Below are 12,063 nucleotides of genomic sequence, written 5' to 3'. Positions count from 1 at the left end.
GTGCTAAAGCTTACTACCCAAAAGGAAAATAAAGATTCTGTAGTCTTAAATCTGGAAAACACTTTAAATCCATTCATCAGAATGGAGAAATAGAAGCTGCTTGAAAGCTTTATAAAACAAAAGAATGCTAACCTGCAGCCAGATATGAGTGGTTTACTCTAGGGCAGTGGTTCTCAAGGTGTGGTCCCTAGGCCAGCAGCATCAGCAGCACCCACAAACTAGTTATAAATACAGATCCCCTGGACCCAGCCTAGACATACACATCCAGAAACTCTGGCAGTAGGGCCCAGCGTCTGTTTTAAGGAGCCCCTGGGTGATTCTAATGCCAGTTTTCAAGTCAGAGAACCATTGCTCTGAAGAATACAGAGGGATCTTCACAGTCACCTGCTAACCCAGCCACCCAATCAGTTGATGACCTTACGAAAGTCACTTAACCTTGCTGGCCTTCCGTCCCATCCACCTAGAAAATGTTTAGTCATTTCAACTACTATGGTCCAAATCTGCTACTTCACCTCACACTCCTGGCTAGACAATCAGAACAACCTATCCGAACATCTCAGTTTCCTCTGCAAAGTCCCTGGGGTTGCCAAGATATACTCTGACCTCATTTTGCATAAATCTAGGTGCACTGAGGAATTGAGCAAAATGCAATCTAAAAAAAAAAAAAAAAAAAAAGTTTGCTCTGGGCTTGGAGATGGAAAAGACTAAAAGGCTCCAGACCAGAGCCTGCCTTGATCAGGGGCTGGCCAAATCTGACCGCTCCACCTCTCTCCGCCTATTTTTCTAAATGAAGTTTATTATAGGAACACAGCCACCTCCACTCATTACATAGTGTCTAGGGCTACTTTCAAGCTACAGCAGCAGAGTTGAGGAGTTGTGACAAAGACCTTATGACCTGCAAAGACTATACTAGTCTCTCATCTTTTACAGAAAATATTTTGGGGGAACTGGTCTAGATCCATAATCAGCCCACATTGAGGTAGGAACTCAGAACAAAAGGTGACAGATAGATACCGGTCAAGAGCTGAGGAGGAGCAGAGACGACAGCAGAGAGCTCTACCAGGAAAGCAGACAGTGTTCTGGTGCCTGAGAGCCCCAGGCCTGAATCCAGGAACCGGTACAGGGCCCCCAAAAGACAGTTTGACTTATAAAAGCCTCTCTGGTGATTTCGCACAAACTAGTCCACAGACCACGCTTTGAGAAATGGGGGTTGATCTGGCCCTTCAGATGCACGAAGACATAGCACAACGTGGTGCTCTTGAAAATTCATCGAATAAAAATCTGGTCTAAATTCCCCAATTACAGCTGTGATTTTTTTTGCACTTTCTAACAAATTTGGCAGGGGACGGGAGGATAAATTTAAACTTCTACACTGTTTAATTAGTTTAGCCTACCATGTGTGTGATTATTCATTTAACATTCTTCTTTAAATTTATACTAATACTCCAAATCCATACTTGTAAAGACAATTTTAAATTTATAGAACCAAACTTCCAGCAGACCAGAAAGCTAAACGGAGTTTTAACTTGTACCATCACATAAACAAATGCTTGTTCCAAATGTAACCTTCAGGCATTTTGAATTAGGAAGTTCTAATCTCTCAAAAAAGCAGATGGGCAGATAGCTTACACATGTCAAGGGAGTTTTCAGGATGCAGTGAGAAAACTGACTGATACCTCTAAGGTAACAAAGGAAATCTTAGAAATTGTCAACTTTATAAACAAATGCAAAATTGTTTAGAATTCCAGAAGAATTTTAAAAAGAACTTTTGTTCTTAAGCTAACATAGCTTTAATGTTTTCTTTTTATTATAAGAGCTATAGAACCCCACTATAGAAAATGTATAAAATAGGGAAAAGAAAATTTATGCATGATCCCACCATCCAAACCCAATCACTGTTACTAAAAATTGAAAACTCTTGAAATTTTAAATTAGAATAAATCTGTTTTTCTGGTATGGAAATAACTGTTTCTAAATTGTTGAAGAACTGACAAGAACCTCGAAAGTCAATGATAACAGGTAACCAGGACCGAGTAAGTATTAGTCCCTCATAGTATCATCAATAGACGCTTCATAGAGCCTGCTCCTACCTCTGCCTACATGATTTATCCCCAATTCTTTTCCTCCTTTCTAGTCCTTCTCTCTAATTTCTCTTTTTCTCTTTTTTTCTTAATTGACAATAATTATAATTACACCTAACTTTTATTGAACCCTGGGCTTAGCACTTACAGGGATCATTTCTTTTAATCTTCACAAGAACCCTGAAAGTAGGTACTATGATATCCTCATGTTACTAATGAAAACTTAGAGAAGTAGTGATTGTTGCTGTTATGCTCCCATATTTGGTCACAACTCCCCATAGGCATGACTGTACCAGAGGTAGAGTCTCTGTCAGAAAGCCATAAATCTGGGGTTGGTCAGGTGACTCATGTTAGTCAATGGAACAATAGCAAATATGATATAAATCAAGGCTTGAAAGATGCTCAATAGTTGGAACTTACTCTCTCTTGCTGCTGGAAAATTTCGGCCAACATATAAAGATACCCAGGCTAGTTTGTTAGATGAAGAGAGATTACTTGGAGCAGGGCCCCACCAAAAACCCAGATGAACGAGCAAGCCCAGCCAACACTATGAAAAACAAAAATGTGCTGTCCCAGCTGAGCCCAGCTAAATTGTGAACCCACCAAATCATGAGCAAATAAATAATAATATTCTGAGTAGCTAAATTTGGGGATAGTTCGTTACACAGCCAAAGCTAACTGACTCAAGTAGTTTGCCCAAAGTCACATAGGCAGGACTAAGATTCGAACCTAGATGGTCTTGACTCTAGAGGCCAAGTGCTTAACCTCATGTTATACTGTGAAATTCCCATGAATCTAGTCAGTACCTGAGGGTAAAGTCAATGTTCAATGGTGATACGCGTCCTCTTAAAGATAACCATGAATTATCTGTCAAGCTGGGCACAAAGATGGGCCCCTTCCAATCGGAGTTCATTTCTAAATTCAGACTAGAGGCACCTGGGAAATAATTAGCTGCAGTGTTGCCGTCCTCCCATAACAAACTTGAGGGCAACTCTTTATTTTTGCTAAAGTTAAACAGTTTGTGGCAACAAATGCTACTTACACTTTTCTAGGAACAGAAATGTATTTATTTTTAATCAGTTGGGGACTCATTAGTGAAGCTGTCTTCATCTCCCTGAGCCTTTGCCTTCTTTGCTTTTTTTTTTTGGCCCTGTATTAGTGTGTTGTTTGTTTTCTACAGAAGTCTCTGAAATAAACTCTAATGGGCTGAACAAATCAGAAAGAGAAGCAACGTCAACTGCAAGAGTCAACCCTTATAACCGAACTCTTTTCACAATCCTTCCCTATGCCTAACAGAAATGAATGAATAACTGATTATTAAAAATAAAAAGGCTGTTATTCAACGTCGAGCTATGTGAAGCATTAATCTGGTACAGAGTTATTAATGAAAACTTCTGGTAAAAGCTATACACCAAAGCAATTCTTAGAAACATGAAGTGTTTAAAATATTTTTCCATAAAAACAGACACTTAAAAGATCTGCAGCTGTATAACTAAAGTGAATAAAATATTTGTTGCATAATAAGCAGAAGTCATATATAAAAGCAAAAGTGAGATACCAAATTTCAAAATGATTCTCACTATTATTAAATGTGTTGCCTGAAGTGATCACTTCTAACTTTTTTCCTCTTTTTTCCTCTTATTGTAAAACGAGGCTGGTAGACTTTCTCTTTTTGGAATGGTCAACAGTAGTATTTCAGATAGTATGGCTTAGGAAGTTTTTCTTTGAAGAAAGAGTCTTTCTTTCTTTGAAATTCCAATAATTCTTAAGCAGTTATTAATTCTGGGTCTGCCCAGAATTCTACCATCCACCCCAACCTAACACACACACACACACTTTCCATGGCATCTGTCACCTGCAGAGAGGGCTCCCCTAGCCCAGAACTGATGGTGAATTTGATGGCTTCCCCCAACAGCAAATGGAGTGTAGATACAATCAATCTGTAGCTCTGGTTCATTATCCGGCGTGCCTCAGGGATGGGTTTAGACAACCAGGCACTTCTGGGAATAACTGGTGAGGTTTTCTCTGCTTACCCCTCTCCATAACTAGCTCTTTTGCCTTGGTTTCTGGTACTCAATTTTCCCTCTAGGTCCCAGATAGGAACTGGAACCTGTCCCTGCACCATAGATAGTAGGCTGAAGCCCAGCCTTCTCAGTGCAATCCAATCTTCTTTCTCATACATAATGTCTGGTTTCCTTCTGGAATAAACTAGATGGGTAAGAGCCAAAGTCTCCAAGAAGTCTTTCTTTTTCCATTTTACCCCTTTCCCCTACCTTGGATTTTAATATGCACCTGCTAAGACATGAGTATGCTCCACCCATACTGCACGCTGCACAGTCAGCACTTCCCTGGGAGGAAAGCTGGATTGGCCCCATGACCTCAGGAAAATTCCCCTGGCCTCTTCCCTGCACGAGTTTCAGCAGTTCCATACTCAGCCACCTTCGCGTCGCACCATTTAAGGGGGAGAAACCTGTTCAGAAACCCTAAGCACCGTAAGGATCATCTAATTCGAGTGAACCATCCCTGAAATGTCACCGAAAAGAAAAGAATAGTACTCGGCCCTTGCTTCTTTATGCTAATGTTCTCCATCACTTCCCAAGGAGAAAGGCCGTTTGAATGAGCAAGATACATAGTTTTCATCTTGTAGATTTTGATCAATACTTTTTCTTCTGATAGTCCTTTCCAATCCTGTGCTGATTTACATCTACATGTTGTTCAGAACTCTCTCTAGTACACACAAATAAGGAAGGGGTTGGATTGGAATTTGCACTGTATTTCATTGTAAAATTGCATTGTTTGCATTCCCTTCCAATCCTATGTACCTAAAGGAATGGTGTACTATTGACTAATTTATTCTTAAAACTTGTATCTTATAACCAGATTGTATATCTATTTTAAAGGGGGATAGTTGAGTTGTTAGAGATGAATTCATTTTTTCTTAGCAGCTTTCCACCTTTCTCAGCCTCATTTGGAAAGGGAAGACGGATGAGATCAGCTGGACTGTAGAACGACCTGATTCCATCGACTGTGTTTTGTGCTTTTCCACAGTTTGTATGCAGATTCTTTACACTTTTTTCTCAACTGTACATTTCAACAACTGCAAATCGTAAAATAAAACAAGAAGCAGTAATCTCTTTATCTTCTCAGTCAAGTGTACCTTGGTACTATCAAAACTCTCTCTCAGAGACAAATTTTCCTTTAAGCTCAATTTGTATGGAATGAAGAGCATTGGGCAGCATGCTGTTGGAACTCATTTGGTCTCATGTTTGCCCACAAAAGGGCACTTACTTTTGACATTTTTGAAGATATTCATTTTAACAACCCAATTTTCACACTCAAATAATCACCATCTGTGTTGTCCAGTTTTAAATTATGATAGAAAGCAAATGCAGGTTATTTTTCTCTTTGTTTTGGTTTTCTTTCTTTCATTTATTTTGCTTTGTTTTAATTGATAGAAGCATAATTAAACTTAGTATTCCATTTCAACTCTTACTTTATATAAAAAGAGGGAGGGAGGGGGCAAGAGAAGGAGGGAAGAAGGTAAAGATAAAATGCATTAAGCCCTAGCAAGCTTTTTCTCATGGAACATTGTAATTAATTTTGTTGCGAGTACCACTTTTGTTGCACATTTCACCTTAATCCACCAAGTCAGAAAGAGAATCCATCTTTATCCCAATTTGAGATTCTCTAGTGTCTGAAAGCCAATTTAGCCTGCATATTATATTTGGTTTATAGCTCAGTGCACTTTAAAAATATTAACGGCATGTTAATTTCATAATATTCCTGGGTTTTCCTAATCCAAGGAAAACATCTCCAAATAAAGCAACTGGTATCGTAGGAGCTCCTAGAGTCCTCTTACCTTCCCTTTTGCAACACTCATCACGTTTAAAATTTATTTGTTCCTATTATAGCATGTACCAGGTCTGTTTTCTCTACTCCTGGAGATATAGGGTCTCCTTGCATCATGTTTGGCACTTTCAGTGTGCCTTATTTATTAAATGAATTAAATCAATGAATTAATGTTGATTTATCTCCCTTTTCTTTCATAAAAGAAAATCTGAGTCCATCATGTCAGAAAAACTTCCATCACAAGAATTATTACCCCTGATGGACCCCCCCCAAAAGGAAAGCACTCAAAATATTTTGTATAAAAGACAGAATGATTTCCTGAGAAAAATGGTTTTTTTTTAATTAGAGTTTATACCAGAAAAAAGCATAAAAGTAGGGGGAAACTGATAGTCTAAGCAATTTTAGAATTTCATGAAACCTTCTGGCCTCAGCTAATCTGATCATATTAAAGGTTCGGTCTAGTCAAAAACATTTTTCAATGAATTTGTGTTTATTTTAAGATGGTGCGAACAGACTGAACAGAAAAGAGCAAATACAAAATTCAGTCTATTACCACTCTGCATGAAGTGTTTGCAGGACTCAGTGACCATCCCACAGTAAACAGATATTACACCAAGGCAGGTGAGACAAAGATGGAAACCATATGGGTTTGTATTAGAATATCACAGTTTATCTCCACAGGTGAGAGGAAGTGCCGATGAGAGTAAATACTGTATGTCACTAAAGTTAAACCAAACACTGATTAAGAACTCCATTTTGATCTTTGTTGGAGGAAAAATAAAGATCTTGGACAACTGGAATAAGTAAGTACCTCTATGTTCTCTGAGAGGGCAGCATGTTGTAGACTACATATTGCTCCATTTGGATGAACCCCTGTGTGAGCACATCTGGAGAAGCAAAGCAGTTTAACATCTGTGTTTCTGAAGATTAGAGTTATTGTTGAAACAACATCAGTGACCATGCGTGGGTTTCTCTTAATAAACCACGTGGCTTGTTTTAACTATTATTTTTATTAGCCAATACCTTGGTTAGGATTTTCCTCACCAAAATGAAGTCCCATAATATCAGGTCTCTAAGTAGTTCTTCCACAAGTACTGGATAAATCTAGAAAATATAAAGGATCCCAATTAGCTGGAATTCGTAGCATTCTTTCATAAAACAAAAGTAAATGCCTCAATTTATAAAGATTGGACTCATTCCGTATGGGCATTCTACATATGGACTCATAACAGCTACCTGTATAAAAACACAGACATCAGAGAAAATGCACTGATGCTCTCAGATTTTAAAATACAGATTCATATGACAAAAAAGGTAAACTTTTGCCAATTTTTATAGTCAATTTTTAGGGCAAAATGAAACTAACATGTAAGAGCAAAAGTGAATCAGTATAGAAATGAAAATGATTGACCGTTGGTTCTTGAATTGGGGTCTGGTGATCTCCATGGCCTTCTAGGATCTGCTCCACCATCTTGTGTTTTGAATGTTCACAGTAACAAAATACCTCTGCTTTTTTCCTGACTGAATTATTGATTCATTTAAGATATTAAAACTAAACACCATCTTATTGTTATATTGTTGTATTATTGTTGTATCATACTGGCTATTGTGACAAGCCCCAAAATGTTAGTGTCTTGACACAATAGAATTTATTTCTCATTCATCTAACAGTACAATGAGGGTTTGCTTTGCAACTTGGGTGGTTTCCCTCCACTTGGTGATTTAGGGATCCAGGTCTTTCCTTCTGTGTTGCCACCATTCCCTAGGGCCTTAGAGATCTTCTCTTCCAGTCAGGGGAAGCGGAAAAGAGAGAGTAGTAAACCCCTGTCTACTTGAAAGCCTCAGGCTGACGGTGACCACCTAGAGAACCAGTCATGGGCCACTTGTGGATAAAAGAGAAGCTAGATAGTTATCTCCTAATGACAACTCCACATTTTTCAGGAAGGATCATCTAATATTTTGATAAACCATGTGTATTACAGTGTCGAATGTAAATCAATCCTGGTCTCATTAATTCCCAAGAGATTCAATTTTTGGCAGGGTCAGTTAGAGGCAGAGAGTAAGTAGACTCTGGGGTATTTGCATCTCCCACTCTTCTGCCCCCAAAATGTTTTGGGGAACCAGGTTAACTTGGAAACTGGTAGTCTAAGTAATGATTCAAAAAATGGTCAAATGTCCAAATGTACCTTTACTAATTTCTGCCGAATGCTCTTCAGAACCCTGGAATAACTTCTGTAGTAAAAGTTATGCATTTTACATTGTTCTGTACCTGACTTAGAAGCTTTTGCAATGAACACATCCTGTAAATTCTAAAAAAAAAAAAAAAAAAGATCATTAGTTATTGGTTCAGGGTAGCTGTAAAGAAAAGGTACTAGCTTTTACTCATTTCCACAAAAGAGCTACTCAAGCCCTAATGTCACTTGGCCCAATTAAATATATAAATGGCAAGGGGCCAAGTTAATTATAGCTCTAGGGACTTGGACTAGGCCAGGCTCGAAACAGAGTAGCAGCAAGAATTGCCAAAGCTTACGCTTCACTTTAAGTCCAAACAAAACCTTTGCTTTCACTTGCCCTTAAGGGGAATATTCTGATCTGGATGTGAGGTGGAAACGTCCTGAAGAGTTTTGGCTTGTGAACCTTATTATGGAAAAATTGGATGAATATTAACCAAACTGAAATGAGGGCTAGCTGAAACAAGGTTCATTACAGTATACTGAGAGGCAGACACAAAATGTTAGTCATTTAAACTCTTTATGTCCCAAAAGAAAGGTCACAAATAGAGAGTTTCCAAGCCAACTACTCTCCTAAGAAAATCTCCTAGGAAAAGTGCAATGATATATAAGGAATATTTACATTTAAGCCAACACTGATCCTTTCCATCTGGCTAAACGCTCTTGGAGAGCATCTTGGACTTTTTGCCCCTCACCTCTTCTGCTGATTAGACTGCTCTGTGCATCAAGAGCTCTGCCCTGGAGGGGTGTCAGAGAAGCAGTTAGTGCGTCCAGATGTGGACACTTCCTTAAAGGTGAAGTACAACAGGGAGAAAAGATTAATCTGCAATGCACTGAAGTCAGACTCTCAGTAACCCAGCGATGTGTTAAATGAAAAGGAAAAGATGCTGTTGAATTTTATCTCCAAGTGTTGTCATTATTTCCAACTAACTTACTCCTTCAGGCAGCCCAGATAGTTTGTTTTCCTGAAGCTCTTTTTTTTCCAACGTCGCACACGCCCTCCTCTTGCTGGAACCAGAGGAATGACAGCAGCTGAAAAAACATTCTGTTCCAGGGAAGGGGAAAGAAAGGCTGGTGATTACTGATGGGTGAGGATAGCAGGTCGTCACAGGAGGTGCAAGACTCAGTCTGCATTGGGAAAGGAGAGTCAGAGATGGGGGTAAAAATCTTTCTCAGTTCTGCAAGTCACAGGGGGGTAAAGTTCGGGGAAGTTTTCTCAGAAAAGCAGAAAATAAAATTCTTCGTCCTATGTATAATGTAGCTAGAATGTGATATTTCCTTCCACCTGTTAAATTGGGATTTTTGTTTTATGTGCTTTGGATTTAGCTCCTGGGTGCTCTCTGCTTAGTTTAAAAGGGTTTCCATCTCCACATTGTCATACATGGAAAAAATATACCGAGGTAGTACACCGTACATCGTGACTCTTATTTTGCTGTCAGACTGCAAGTTACAATATACTTGTGTGTGTTAAAGACTCAGGGGCTTTAAAAAGGGAAAGAATCTCTTCATACATGTACAAAGAAAGTTACAGCCCGAGAGGAAAGAGCAAGAAACAACCATCGCCTTACGCATGTCAACTACACATCCTGGGTTTCAGCAACAGCTCCAGCTGCCTGTTACTACATACTTTTTAATAAAGGCCATTTACTCAAAACACAACTAAAAAAACATTTTGTCCAACAGCATGGACTTATTTTTGGTTCATTCAGAAACACACTCATCATATTTATGCATTAGCTGACCATAAGCTTCGAGTAGTTTTATGCTCTTTTCCGTGGATTTCTGGGGTTCATCTTCACTCATTCCCTTGGTTCCCCTTGAGGCTAGCATCAGGTTCGTTCAGCAGCTGCCACAGAGGGAGTGCTGTCAGACCCCAGACCCAACTCCTAAAGCTCACCATGTGCTCACCACCTGAACGAATGGCTCCACATAAACGTGGCATATCTGGGGACTTGACCAGATGCTGCCTGAGTCTGGAATTGTTTTTTATGATCTTAAGCCTCATACTAGCCATGCAGTTAACTCATGGGGCGCAAGAAGTACTGTTGAAGGTCAGAGTGATCATCGACGCCCCTCCTTCCCCCGCCCCAGAGCACTATGGAAGCCGGAAACGACTCATTCACGCCAATGAACTTTTGGTCTCCACCCCCTAAAAGCTAATGCTCAGCGTGGATTGCAGGCTGCTTCTGGGTATTGCTCAACCTGGGAGTTTTGTCAGAGATGTCGCTGACAGCAGGACTGTATCACAAAGCAGGCCCTTGACCACTGTGTGGGGAGACATGCTGGTATTAAAGAGAAGGGAGCTAAACGAGATAATTCAGCTAGAGTTTAAACAAAGACCTGGCAATCCATCATTTATTGAATTTCATGAAACCAACTTACAAGAAAGTATACATCTCAGCCAGCAAGCTACAAGTTACCAGTCTTTCCTGTTCTGTTATAAGGTTTTCAGGAAGATATAAACTATTTGCAAGGAGAGAGAGAGAGAGCTGAAGCAGAATGACATAGTGGCAAAATGGAAGGAATTGAGGGAAATATGGTTAAAAAAATATTTCTACTGAAAGAGAAGCTTATTTCTTACACCTTTCCTTGGGCTTTTGGACTCAAAGCCACCCAAAAGAGAGCACGCCTCATGCAGTGCTGAGAGTAGTTTTATTTACACCACCAGGCTGTTTAGAACTCCCATTTTATTCGTGGTAATTTGATTGTTTGGTCACGCCTCCTAATAAGTGAAATGTTACACTGGAGTATTTGTTTAAACCTTGCAGCTTCAGATACAGTAAGTTGCTGAATGATGTTTGCTAATGGCACACATTCAATAATTCCTATAATGTGAAATCTCAGCCAGATTTAATGTTTCATTTCCCTGGGATTCACTCTGAAATTATTACAGACATTATGTATTCCACTCCCTGGACTTGGAATTAATTTCAAAACAGAGTAAAAGTGCATCCATTCAGGTGCCTTGTGGGAGTTCAGATCAGTAACATCCCATTTATCCTGAAGTTTCTGAAGTTTAAAATACCTATTTACTTTATTGCTTTCGATCTGGGTCCAATAGCTACACGTCACAGCCACCCAGCACCTTAGTTTTTTGTTTTTGTTTGTGATCCTGGACATGCCATTATTTGATGAGTTCATACTCTTGCAAAATCGTATTGACCCTCTTAGGCTTTACCTGCCTAACTAGAAGGTACGTTGTGTGGTTATCATGATACAAAATTATTGCCAACATGAAATGATCTGGCAAGAAAAATCATTAAACAGCTACATCTACATCTTCTTTTTATGAATTTTCTGCTACAGAAACAGAATTCACGACATGCATTGCTTTGATTAATCAATCGATGCATTGGCTACGCTTCCAATATCTGGCCCAAGTAGAAAGCTCAGTGGCTGGAAAACCTCCAAACATAGAATAAAACAGCCAGACCTGTGTTAGGATATGATCCAAAAATTCCCAGACAATAAATCTTTAATTTGCTACCCTGGCAGCTCTCACCAAATTTGAATTAAAAGAGTATTTTCCATTCAAAGCTTTGAAAGGATTTGCCTCCTGAACATTTTTTGAAAGTTTAACCACTAGCTGAGGCACACATCCTCCAGTCCAAAAGGAAACCAAGTGCAAAAAAGACATCAAGAGATTAATTCACAAATTTTACCCCAAAATGAATGGCAGCTGTTTGGGAGTTCAATTGCACTGACGTCCCATTAGATTCAAAACATCCTGGGTCTTGCAATTATCTCATAGATTTCATAGAACCATGTTAGTAAAAATTTCACCTCCCCAGACACTGACTTCAACACCTATAGTACCTATAACTGCTTCAAATGAACCCCCAAGCGGGAAGGGAAGTCAAGTGATTAGTTCTTCTCAGGATTTTTCATTTTTGTCAGATATT

This window comes from Pteropus medius, unplaced genomic scaffold (assembly GCF_902729225.1).
Source record: "Pteropus medius unplaced genomic scaffold, Ma_sr-lr_union100, whole genome shotgun sequence".
NCBI lineage: Eukaryota > Metazoa > Chordata > Mammalia > Chiroptera > Pteropodidae > Pteropus > Pteropus medius.
The sequence above is the reverse complement of the archived record's forward strand: the minus strand, read 5'-3'. Positions refer to the sequence as shown.